Source organism: Triticum urartu, chromosome 7, assembly GCF_003073215.2.
Source record: "Triticum urartu cultivar G1812 chromosome 7, Tu2.1, whole genome shotgun sequence".
NCBI lineage: Eukaryota > Viridiplantae > Streptophyta > Magnoliopsida > Poales > Poaceae > Triticum > Triticum urartu.
Window position 1 is genome coordinate 467,989,191 of NC_053028.1, and position 14,106 is coordinate 468,003,296.

Consider the following 14,106-nt stretch of genomic DNA (forward strand, 5'->3'; position numbering starts at 1 on the left):
AAGTCATGAGGTATAGCACTAGCACTGGCACCCATATCACATAAGCCATGATAACAATGGTCTCCTATTTTAACAGAAATAACAGGCATGCCTACCACGGGTCTATGTTTATCTTTAGCACAAGGTTTAGCAATTCTAGCAGTCTCATCACAGAAATGAATAACATGCCCATCAATATTATTAGATAAGAGATCTTTAACAATAGCAATATTAGTTTCGACTTTAATTTGCTCAGGAGGTGTATAGGTTCTAATATTGCTTTTACGAACCACAGTTGAAGCTTTGGCATGATCTTTTATCCTAACAGGAAAAGGTGGTTTCTCAACATAAGCAGTAGGAACAATAGGATCATTATAAGTGACAGTCTTTTCTTCAACTTTAATAGGTGCGACTACTTTTACTTCAAAGGGAGGATGATATTTAAACCACTTCTCCCTAGGGAGATCAACATGAGTAGCAAAAGATTCATAGAAAGAAGCTACTATTTCAGAGTCAAGTCCATATTTAGTGCTAAATTTACGGAAATAATCAGTATCCATAAAAGATTTAACACAATCAAACTTAGGTGTCATACCTGACTTCTTACCTTCGTCGAGGTCCCAATCTTCAGAGTTGCGTTTAATTCTGTCCAATAAATCCCATTTGAATTCAATAGTCTTCATCATAAAAGAGCCAGCACAAGAAGTATCGAGCATGGTGTGATTGTTATCAGAAAGCCGAGCATATAAATTTTGAATAATTATTTCTCTTGGAAGCTCATGATTGGGGCATGAATATAACATTGATTTAAGCCTCCCCCAATCTTGAGCGATGCTTTCTCCTTCGCGAGGCCAAAAATTATATATATAATTGCGATCACGATGAACAAGATGCATAGGATAAAACTTCTGATGAAATTCCAATTTCAATCGTTTGTAGTTCCATGATCCCATATCATCACATAGCCTATACCATGTCAATGCATCTCCCTTCAAAGATAAAGGGAAGACATTCTTCTTAATAACATCATCGGGCACACCTGCAAGCTTAAATAGTCCACAAACTTCATCCACATATATTAGGTGCTCATCAGGATGCATTGTTCCGTCTCCTGCAAAAGGATTAGCTAGCAGTTTTCTATCATACCCGAAGGAATCTCAAAGTAGACATTTTCATTTTAGTAGGTTCAATAGGTTGAGGAGCAACTCTTTGCTCTACTGGTCGGGGTGAAGATACCCCGAATAAGCCCCTCAGAGGATTACTTTCCATAGTAACAAGTGACGGTAAATTTTAGCACACTATATAATTTTTTCCTTACCAAATTCCACCTACCAAAGGCGCTTCACTCCCCGGCAACGGCGCCAGAAAAGAGTATTGATGACCCACAAGTATAGGGGATCTATCATAGTCCTTTCGATAAGTAAGAGTGCCAAACCCAACGAGGAGCAGAAGGAAATGATAAGCGGTTTTCGGCAAGGTATTCTCTGCAAGCACTGAAATTATAGGTAACAGATAGTTTTGTGATAAGATAATTGGTAACGAGCAACAAGTAACAAAAGTAAGTAAAGTGCAGCAAGGTGGCCCAATCCTTTTTGTAGCAAAGGACAAGCCTGGACAAACTCTTATATAGAGAAAAGCGCTCCCGAGGACACATGGGAATTATCGTCAAGCTAGTTTTCATCACGTTCATATGATCCGCGTTCGGTACTTTGATAATTTGGTATGTGGGTGGACCGGTGCTTGGGTACTGTCCTTACTTGGACAAGCATCCCACTTATGATTAACCACTATTGCAAGCATCCGCAACTACAACAAAAGTATTAAGGTAAACCTAACCATAGCATGAAACATATGGATCCAAATCAGCCCCTTACGAAGCAACGCATAAACTAGGGTTTAAGCTTCTGTCACTCTAGCAACCCATTATCTACTTATTACTTCCCAATGCCTTCCTCTAGGCCCAAATAATGGTGAAGTGTCATGTAGTCGACGTTCACATAACACCACTAGAGGAGAGACAACATACATCTCATCAAAATATCGAACGAATACCAAATTCACATCACTACTAATAGCAAGACTTCTCCCATGTCCTCAGGAACAAACGTAACTACTCACAAAGCATATTCATGTTCATAACCATAGGGGTATTAATATGCATATAAGATCTGAACATATGATCTTCCACCAAGTAAACCAACTAGCATCAACTACAAGGAGTAATCAACACTACTAGCAACCCACAGGTACCAATCCCAGACTTAGAGACAAGAATTGGATACAAGAGATGAACTAGGGTTTGAGAGGAGATGGTGCTAGTGAAGATGTTGGTGGAGATTGACCCCCTCCCGATGAGAGGATCGTTGGTGATGACGATGGTGATGATTTCCCCCTCCCGGAGGGAAGTTTCCCTGGCAGAACAGCTCCGCCAGAGCCCTAGATTGGAGAGGACTTTCGGGATGAAGCGTCGCCATCTCGAGGCGGAACTTGGGCAGGAGCACTTTTGCCCTCCGGCGGAGCGATTCCGTCAGGGGAACTTCCCTCCCGGTGGGGGAAATCATCATCATCATCATCACCAACAACTCTACCATCTTGGGGAGGGCAATCTCATCAACATATTCAACAACACCATCTCCTCTCAAACCCTAGTTCATCTCTTGTGTTTGTTGGGGAACGTAGTAATTTCAAAATTTTCCTACGCACACGCAAGATCATGGTGATGCATAGCAACGAGAGGGGAGAGTCTTGTCCACGTACCCTCGTAGACCGAAAGCGGAAGCATTAGAACAACGCGGTTGATGTAGTCGTACGTCCTCACAATTCGACCGATCAAGTACCGAACGTACGGCACCTTCGAGTTCAGCACACATTCAGCCCGATGACGTCCCTCGAACTCCGATCTAGCCGAGTGTTGAGGGAGAGTTTCGTTAGCACGACGGCGTGGTGACGATGATGATGTTCTACCGACGCAGGGCTTCGCCTAAGCACCGCTATAGTATTATCGAGGTGGACTATGGTGGAGGGGGCACCACACACGGCTAAAAGATCAAACGATCAATTATTGTGTCTATGGGGTGCCCCCCTGCCCCCGTATATAAAGGAGCAAGGGGGGTGCGGCCGGCCATGGAGAGGGTGCGCCAGGAGGAGTCCTACTCCCACCGGGAGTAGGACTCCCCCCTTTCCTAGTTGGAATAGGATTCGGGAGAAGGAAAGAGAGAGGGGAAGAAGGAAAGAGGGGGCCAGCCCCCCTTGCCCTAAACCAATTCGGTTTGGGCCTTGGGGGGCGCCCCACACTCCCCTTGCTTCCCTCTATTTCCACTAAGGCCCATGTAGGCCCATTAAGCTCCCGGGGGGTTTCGGTAACCTCCCGGTACTCCGGTAAAATCCCGATTTCACCTGGAACACTTCCGATATCCAAACATAGGCTTCCAATATACCAATCTTCATGTCTCGACCATTTCGAGACTCCTCGTCATGTCCGTGATCACATCCGGGACTCCAAAAAACCTTCGGTACATCAAAACATATAAACTCATAATATAACTATCATCGAAACGTTAAGCGTGCGGACCCTACGGGTCCGAGAACTATGTGGACATGACCGAGACATGTCTCCGGTCAATAACCAATAGCGGAACCCGGATGTTCATATTGGCTCCCACATATTCTACGAAGATATTTTATCGGTCAGACCGCATAACAACATACGTTGTTCCCTTTGTCATCGGTATGTTACTTGCTCAAGATTCGATCGTCGGTATCTCAATACCTAGTTCAATCTCGTTACCGGAAAGTCTCTTTACTCGTTCTGTAATACATCATCCTGGAACTAACTCATTAGTTGCAATGCTTGCAAGGCTTATGTGATGTGCATTACCGAGAGGGCCCAGAGATACCTCTCCGACAATCGGAGTGACAAATCCTAATCTCGAAATACGCCAACCCAACAAGTACCTTTGGAGACACCTGTAGAGCACCTTTATAATCACCCAGTTACGTTGTGATGTTTGGTAGCACACAAAGTGTTCCTCCGGTAAACGGGAGTTGCATAATCTCATAGTCATAGGAACATGTATAAGTCATGAAGAAAGCAATAACAACAAACTAAACGATCAAGTGCTAAGCTAACGGAATGGGTCAAGTCAATCACATCATTCTCCTAATGATGTGGTCCCGTTAATCAAATGACAACCCATGTCAATGGTTAGGAAACTTAACCATCTTTGATCAATGAGCTAGTCAAGTAGAGGCATACTAGTGACACTCTGTTTGTCTATGTATTCACACATGTATTATGTTTCCGGTTAATACAAGTCTAGCATGAATAATAAACATTTATCATGATATAAGGAAATAAATAATAACTTTATTATTGCCTCTAGGGCATATTTCCTTCAGTCTCCCACTTGCACTAGAGTCAATAATCTAGATTACACAGTAATGATTCTAACACCCATGGAGCCTTGGTGCTGATCATGTTTTGCTCATGGAAGAGGCTTAGTCAACGGGTCTGCAACATTCAGATCCGTATGTATCTTGCAAATTTCTATGTCTCCCACCTGGACTAAATCCCGGATGGAATTGAAGTGTCTCTTGATGTGCTTGGTTCTCTTGTGAAATCTGGATTCTTTCGCCAAGGCAATAGCTCCTGTATTGTCACAAAAGATTTTCATTGGACCCGATGCACTAGGTATGACACCTAGATCAGATATGAACTCCTTCATCCAGACTCCTTCATTTGCTGCTTCCGAAGCAGCTATGTACTCCGCTTCACATGTAGATCCTGCCACAACGCTTTGTTTAGAACTGCACCAACTGACAGCTCCACTATTCAATGTAAACACGTATCCGATTTGCGATTTAGAATCGTCCAGAGCAGTGTTAGAGCTTGCATCAACATAACCGTTTACGATGAGCTCTTTGTCACCTCCATAAATGAGAAACATATCCTTAGTCCTTTTTAGGTATTTTAGGATGTTCTTGACCGCTGTCCAGTGATCCACTCCTGGATTACTTTGGTACCTCCCTGCTAGACTTATAGCAAGGCACACATCAGGTCTGGTACATAGCATTGCATACATGATAGAGCCTATGGCTGAAGCATAGGGAACATCTTTCATTTTCTCTCTATCTTCTGCAGTGGTTGGGCATTGAGTCTTACTCAACTTCACACCTCGTAACACAAGCAAGAACTGTAACATCCCAAATTTTCAATTTGGAATGTTATACACTAGATCATCATTGCATATCATATTTTATTGCATTTTGGTTGATCCTAGAAATTCTACGCAACTCAAGGACCCTCAGAGAGAGTTGGGGATTTCGTTATTTTCATATTTGAGTTCTCTCAAATTTTGAAAATAGGATCATTTGATTTTATTTATTTTACCTTTAATTATTTGTATTACAAAAATATGAGAGAGGGAATAAAATGACTTTCCCAAATAAAGAAATATTGAGGATTTAATAAAAAATCAAATAAGATTTTTATTTGAGTTTTATTTGCTATTTTATTTGAATTTAGGAAAAATGCGCGTTTTTCAAATTTTCATTTAGGCCCCAAATAAATGTTCATCCTGTGCGGCTTGATTTTAGAAGACGAGGAAAATTTATTTTGGGATTTTTGGAGTCCGTTTAGTTTTCCTTTTCTTTTTTTTTCTGAGCGTAACTATTTAAAGAAAACACGAACCGACCTATCGGGCCGTGTCCGACCCGGACACCTGGCCCGGCCGGCCTTATAAGCCGGGGGAGCCCAGCCGAGCCACCCCCAAACCCTAGCGCGCCCCGACGCCCCTGCCGCCGCCGCCTCGCTGCGCCGCGCCGCCGCCGCCCCGCCCGCCGGAGCCGCCGCCCACCGCCTCGCCTCGCCAGAGGTTGAACCCGCCCCACTGCCGGTTTTCTCGAAAAACCGTTCGGTTTTCCGTCGGTTTTTCGTTCGGTTTTTTTTTATTTTTTCGATTCGTTTTTTTAATAGATCGGTTTTTCCGGTTTATTTAATTAGCGAGCGTTCGCTCGTTCGTTCGTTTTAACAAACGCGTTCATCGTTTAGATCCAGATAATGAACGTTCGTTCGTTAATCTGTTCGTCGTTTTCTTTTTCTCGGATTAAATCCGCGATTTTTCTGATCGCGATTCCTCATCCTATTTTCGTTCTAGTATAACTTTTTGCTCATTTATCGGAATCAGGCAATTCAAGCGCCTAGAGTTTCGTCTCGAAACCCTCTTTCCATTTCACCAAATCAAACAAGTTTTTGCCTCTGTAAAATTTGACCTAGCTCCAGAATAGTAAATGAAGCTTGTTTCTTTTGTCGTTTGTCTTTCGTTGCTTCGTTCGATTTGATTCTTTTTGCCAACCGGAGTTTTTAAGTTGCACTATCTGGTTAGATCTCTTATTCGAGTTTTACCTATGCATTAGTCGAGTAGTTATTGTATGCTTGTTTGTTTGCGATAGAGTACCCAGAGTGTGCCGCTTGCTACTTCGAATCGCTAGGTTTCCCGGATCATCAGCAAGGCAAGTAACACTTTGATCATACCTCCTACTACCCAGTTTTTATTGCATTAGATCAATCCTCACACATTGCATGATTAGGATCTAATTAAATTGTGGGTTCTGGGAAGTAGATGAGGTAGTACCTATCACCTGTTTTATTATCAAACCTTTGGGAGTTACTTCTACGTTTGCCTGTTATGCCAAGCTATGCTAGTAGACGTGGATTGGGTGAGTAAAATCCATGATATATGTGAGATTGTTAAATTAATGGTTTATCTAAGGTGGCAACTTAAATACACATCTGGGTGGATTGAGGCACCTGGGTATTCCAGCGATTGCATGTTGTTTTTCTTTTGGACCGCCACCCAGGCTCAAAGGGATCATGAGATTATTCATACTAGAAACTTCCGTGTGCAGCCACAAGCTACTATGGGCTCTAGCATAGTTGACTAAGTTGTGCGAACTCTTATAGTGGTAGACTAGCAGATGTAGGGGAAAGTAGGTGTAACGGTCTACCCGGTCGTAAGGTGCTAGCGCTTCTGAAAGACTATGTCTCGGTCATCCGTTTCTCAAACATCATGTAGTGCGAGAATCCCAACGGAGGAGATCGAGTCTTGTGGGGAAAAGTGCGCAAACCTCTGCAGAGTGTATAAACTAATCATGGTTAGCTGTGTCCCCGGTTATGGACAACTTGAGTATCTAGTACTTGGATTATCATGTGAATCTCATCATGTTACTCTAAATTAATTTTGTTGGGTTTTAATGATGTTTCGTAATTGGGATTGAGAATGCTATCAACTATTCTCAATGTTTAACAACTACCATGATAGTTAAATAAAATTATTCCTTTGTAGTAGGGAAAAATTGGCTTTACGCAAAACTGTAATCATAGAGCTTTCCACCAGCCAAATATGCATATAGTATAGTCTATATCTTTCATTGCTCTCTATGTGTTACATTGCCAGCATATTCCATGTGCTGACCCATTTCGGGCTGCAACGTTCATGTTGCAGACTTTTCAGACGACGAGTAAGGTGCCTTTAGGTCGTGGTTCTATACTCAGTGATGCCGTTGGAGTTGATGGACTCACTTATCTTTCAAGCCTTCCGTTGTTATCGTTATTAGATGGCCTTAAGCCATATTTATTGTAATAAGTTCTCTTTTGAGACACTCGATGTAATAAGTGTGTGATTGCTACTCTGTTATAAATCCTTCAAGTACTATGTGGTGTCAGCATTACTGATCCAGGGATGACACCTGAGCATAGAGATTGGACCGTTTGAGGTATGGTTGCTACAAGATGGTATCAGAGCACACACTGACTGTAGGACACAACCCCTAAGCTAAATCCCTAGATCACTACTCTCTTCTCATTCTGACCTCTCATCTTTTTTACTCTTTTAGGATGGTGGATGCAAGGAACAAGTTCACACAACCGGATGAAGATACACCCTTTGGACGTCATTTGAAGGAAGTCACTAGATATCTGAACATATGAGTACCAAGCTTCACCGGAACCTACAACGCCACTTTACCTGAAGAAGAGCGCTGGATGATTCAAGTTCAAGTTCCAGGAAGGACGTTCATGCCAGTCACTCAGCCCATAGAGTTTTCCTTTGATGCACCAACTTGGAATCTAGGAAAGAGCATGGCAGCTCACATCGCCATGGGACGCATTGGAGAAGTTTACCGCAATGATCTCAAGGATACTATCTACCAGATTTGTGGGCGCCGAGATGAGCACTGGGAGATGATCAGCACCAGGAAGGATAGATCAATTGCAGCTTTTATCCAGGAGTTAAACCAGCACATTCGACGTCAGGAGAACCAGATGTGCGCCGACATGATAGATCTGAAGAAGGCGAGGACAAGAATCAAGGAACTGGAGGAAGAACTCAAGGCTACACGTGAAGATTATGAAGAGGAAATTGAAGTACTAGTGGATAAGAATGTCGACCTAACAATGAAGATCGGAATATTTATGGGAGGCCCTACACTAGTAGAAGAAGACGAAGAACCCAAGGAGATTCGCCTGGAAGACTACATCATCATCGACGACACCGACTCGGATCCAGATGATAGCGATGATGACTATGTTGATGAAGCTGGAGCAGATATCACGGAGTCTACAACCGAAGAATGTTTCTAGTAGACCACCCCATCAGTAGTAGTAGTCCACCATGTAAATATAGTAGTCCGAGCACTTTTGCGATAGTTAGATCGATTGTATGCCCTTGTTTGATTGAATGAAGTGAATTGTTTGTTTTGCCTCATGTGCATATGGGTAGTGTTTTCTCTCTAGACCCCTCTCTATTCTTAAATCTCATCTTTTCTAAACCCTCAGATGCCTCCGAGATGTAACCCCGGATTTACCTTCCCACCGGAGCTCACCCAGTTGATCCAGCAGCAGAACACATTGATGCAGTTGCTAGTCCAGAAACAGAATCAGGGGAACAACAACAACCCACCACCACCACCACCACCTGTTGATCACTTAGCCCGTTTTCTTAGGCTGAATCCGCCGGTGTTTTCCAGTAGCACCAAGCTGATAGTAGCAGACGATTGGCTCCGCAAGACAGCAAGGGAGTTGACCACGGCAGGATGCACGGATGCGGAAAAGGTGAAGTTTGCCGCACATCAGCTTGAAGGACCCGCAGCATCATGGTGGGATAATTTCACCACCACTTTCCCTGTCGACACTGTCACATGGGACCAGTTTCAGCAGGCTTTACGTACTGCCCATGTTTCAGCAGGAGCTATGGCCATGAAGAAGCGAGAGTTTCGCAACTTGCGCCAAGGAGGACGGACAGTTGGCCAGTATGTGGAGGACTTTAGTAAGCTAGCACGTTATGCTCCAGATGACGTTGCTACGGATGCAGCTAAGCAGGAGAAGTTTTTGGAAGGACTGAATGATGAGTTGAGCATGCAGTTGATGGTAGCAACCTTCAACAACTACCAGGAGTTGGTAGATCGTGCTCTCATGATTGAAGGGAAGCAGCAGCAGATTGAGAACCGCAAGAGGAAGTATGGACAAGGGAAGTACAATTCAGGAGCTCAGCAGAAGCCACGTTTTACCCCTAGACCAGGAGGACATTTTCAGCATACCCATGGAGGAGGTAGCTCGCACAATCACAATGGCACCAAGAATGGTAATGGGAATGGAGGAAGCAACGGCCAGAACCGTACCAACCCATCAACCCTAGCCAAGAGAGACCTGAGCCAAGTCACTTGTTTCAAGTGCCAGAAGACCGGACATTATGCCAATGAATGTCCTAAATCCCAGAATGGAAATGGCAATGGAAGCTCTAGGAAGAAGCCGAACCCTTTCAATAGGGGACAGGTGAACCATGTTAACGTGGAGGAGGTTGAAGAGCAGCCGGATGCAGTAATCGGTAAGTTTTTGGTTAACTCATTTAATGCACTCGTTCTTTTTGATACTGGTGCATCGCATTCATACATATTAAGGGGATCTGTGGATAAGTATAACTTGCCCACCAAAGTTCTTAGAACACCTATGTTAGTAAGCTCACCAAGAGCGGAGTATATGGCTAGCAAGGGATGTTTTCAAGTGCCATTGAGTATAGGTAGTGTAGCGACCCGGCCCGAATGGATCAGGTGCTCTGTGCTCAGGTGTCATCCCTGGATCAGTAATGCTGACACCACACAGTACATCGAAGGATTTATAGCAGAGTGGCAATCACACACTTATTACATCGTTGTCTCAAAGAGCACTTATTACAATAAATATGGCTTAAGGCCATCTAGTGTCGATAACAGCGGAAGACTTGGAAGATAAATGGGTCCATCAACTCCAACGGCATCACTGAGTATAGAACCACGACCTAAAAGCACCTTACTCATCGTTTGAAAAGTCTGCAACATGAGAAGTTGCAGCCCGAAAACGGGTCAGCACATGGAATATGCTGGCAATGTAACACATAGAGAGTAATGGAATGAAACAGCTATACTACATGCATATATGGCTGGTGGAAAGCTCTATGGTTACAGTTTTGCGTAAAGCCAGTTTTTCCCTACTGCAAAGGAATAAATTTATTTAACTATCATGGTAGTTGTTAAACATCGAGAATGGTTGACAGCATTCCGATCCCAATTAAGTGAACAATTAAAACCCAACAACATTAATTAGAGTAACATGTTGAGATTCACATGATATTCAAGTACTAGATACTCAAGTTTTCCATAACCGGGGACACGGCTAATCATGATTAGTCTGTACACTCTGCAGAGGTTTGCGCACTTTTCCCCACAAGACTCGATCGCCTCCGTTTGGTTTCTCGCACTACAGGGTGTTTGAGAAGACGGATGACCAAGACACAGTCTTTCAGAAGCGCTAGCACCTTACATGTGGGTAGACCGGTACACCTACTTTCCCCTACATCTGCTAGTCTACCCGTAAGAGTTCGCACGACTTAGTCAACTATGCCAGAGCCCATAATGGCTTGTGGCTGCACACGGAAGTTTTCTAGCATGAATGATCTTATGATCCCTTTGAGCCTGGGTGGCGGTCCGAAAAAAACAGGCAAGTCCTGATAGACATCAGGTGCCTCAATCCACCCAGATGTGTGTTTAAGTTGCCACCTTAGATAAACCATTAAAATTATCAACTCACATCTTTCATGGATATCACTCACCCAATCCACGTCTACTAGCATAGCATGGCATAATAAGCAAACGTAGAAGTAACTCCCAAAGGTTTCATAATAATACAGGTGATAGGTACTACCTCATCTACTTCCCATCCCACAATTTAATTAGATCCTAATCATGCAATGTGAGAGGATTGATCTAATGCAATAAAACATGGGTTGTAGAAAAGGTATGATCAAAGTGTTACTTGCCTTGCTAATGATCCACGAGTCCTAGGGTTTCGAAGTAACAAGCGGCGCAATCCGGGTAATCTATCGCAGACAAACAACAAGCATACAATAAGTACTCATCTAATGCACAGGTAAAACTCGAACAAGAGAATGAACCAGAAAGTTCAATTTAAGAACTCCGGTTGCAAAGAAAGAACAAACCGAACAAAGAAATGGAAAACAAACGGCGGAAGAAAACAACTCGGTTCTAGCAAGTTGAAACTAGGTCAAATTTTACCGGGGCAAAACTTGTTTAAGTTGATTAGACGGGACGGTGGTTTTGAAACGAAACTCCAGGCGCTTGAATCACCTGATTCCGATAAACGAGCGGGAAGAAAGACTAGAACGAAAATCGGATCTGAGATCACGATCGGAAAGAACGCGGAATAAAATCCGACGAGAAAGAAAACGAAGAACGGTTAAACGAACGGACGTCGTTAACCGGGAAAGAATCGGTGATCACGTTCGTTGAGACGAATGGTCCGAAAGAAGAACGAAAACCGATCTAGGGTTTTCGAAAAAAGAAACCGAAAAAAACGGAAAACCGATCTAGGGTTTCGGAAGAAAACCGAAACAAAAACCGGAAGAAAAAGAAAAGAATCGGAGAGAAAACGGAACGGTTCTTTTAGGAAAAACTGGACCGTTGAAGAAAAAGAGAGGCGCGGCTACCTCGGGAGGCGGGCTCCGGGCGGCGGCTAAGGGCAGCGGCGGTGGCTTAGACGCGGGGCGGCGCGGCTAAGGCGGCGGCTTGGGGCTACGCGCTGCTGCTTGCTGCGGCTTAGGAGGAGAGGGGGCTTGGGGTTTTGATGTGAGGAGAGGGGGCTTGGGGTTTTGATGTGAGGAGAGGGGGGGTTTGGGGTGTATTTATATAGGTGGGGGGATTACTTGGGGTAGGGGGCAAGCAAAAGAGGGAAAACAAAACAAGGAAAGGGGGGGCTAACCGGCCTAGAGTCCCGCTGGGACTCGGCCTGGGGCGGCGGCTGCCTGCGCCTGGCGCGCGCGCGGCTGGGGAGGCGGCCGGCTGGCTGGGCCTTTGGCCCGGCTGGCCTGGCTTCTTTTTTTTAAAATAGTTCCGCGCGCAGAAAAACAAAGAGAAAGAAAACTAAACGAACTTAAAAAATTCTAAAGTAAATTTTTCCCAACTCCTAAAAATGAGTTGAACAAAATGAACTTTTCTCCGGGCCTAAAATGCAATTTTTTTTGAAAACGCGCATTTTTCCCTATCCAAATAAAATGCGAATAAACTCCGGAAAACAAAATTTGATCTATTTATTAACTCTTCATTTTTCCTCAATTTTGGGAAAGTCATATTATTCCCTCTCTTATATTTTTGATATCGGAAAAATTTATTGAAGATGAAATAAATAAATCAAATGATCCTCTTTTCAAAATTTGAGAAAACTCTCAAATATGAAAATAACGAAATCTCCAACTCTCTCCGAGGGTCCTTGAGTTGCGTGAAATTTCTAGGATCGACCAACATGCAAGAAAATATGCTATGCATGATGATCTAGTGTATAACATTCCAAATTGCAAATTTGGGATGTTACAGGTAGGCATGTGTTTCCCTCGGATTTTATCATTTTGGAATCACAAGGATTGGATGTAATTCTGGGTATGGATTGGCTGTCGATGTATGGAGGTAACATCGATTGCGCTAGTAAGTCAATTCTACTTACCACCCCAGAAGGAAGAAGGATCAAGTATGTATCCCGGCATGTGCCAAAAAGGACTCAAGTAAATTGCTTAACAGGAGTTGTGCAGGAGGAAGTACTAGTAGTGAAGGATTTCCCTGATGTATTTCCAGAAGAGTTGCCAGGCATGCCACCAGATAGAGATATTGAGTTTTTGATTGAGCTTTTGCCAGGCACAGGGCCAATATCTAAGAGACCATATAGGATGCCCGCAAAGGATTTGGTGGAGATTAAGAAGCAGATTAAGGAGTTACTGGATAAAGGTTATATTCGCCCAAGTTCTTCACCTTGGGGATCGCCAGTACTTCTAGTGGAAAAGAAGGATGGATCATTAAGGATGGTTGTTGATTATCGAGGATTGAATGAAGTAACCATCAAGAACAAGTACCCACTACCGATGATCAATGATCTGTTTGATCGATTGCAAGGAGCTAAGGTATTTTCCAAGATCAATCTACGATCAGGATACTATTAGTTGAAGATTCAAGAACAGGATATACCTAAGATGGATTTTACCACCAGGTATGGGCTGTACGAGTATACCATTATGTCATTTGGTCTGACTAACGCACCTGCATACTTTATGAACATGATGAACAAAGTGTTTATGGAGTTTTTGGATAAGTTCATCGTGGTGTTCATTGATGATATCCTACTTTACTCGAAGAATGAAGAGGAGCATAAGGAGCATTTGCGTTTGGTACTTGGTAAGCTTAGAGAACATCAGTTATATGCCAAGTTTAGCAGATGTGAGTTTTGGTTAAAGGAAGTTGGATTTCTCGGACATGTTATATCTGGAGAAGGTATAGCAGTAGATCCCACCAAGGTTGACGCTGTGACAAATTGGGAAGCGCCAACAACAGTGGGAGAGATCCGGAGTTTTCTTGGACTCGCAGGATACTACCGGAGATTCATTGAAAATTTCTCGAAGATTGCGAAGCCTATGACGGAGTTGTTGAAGAAGGATACCAAGTTCATATGGACCGAGGAATGTGAGGCCAGTTTCCAGGAGTTGAAGAAACATTTGGTTACATCACCTGTGTTGATTTTGCCAGATCAGACCAAGG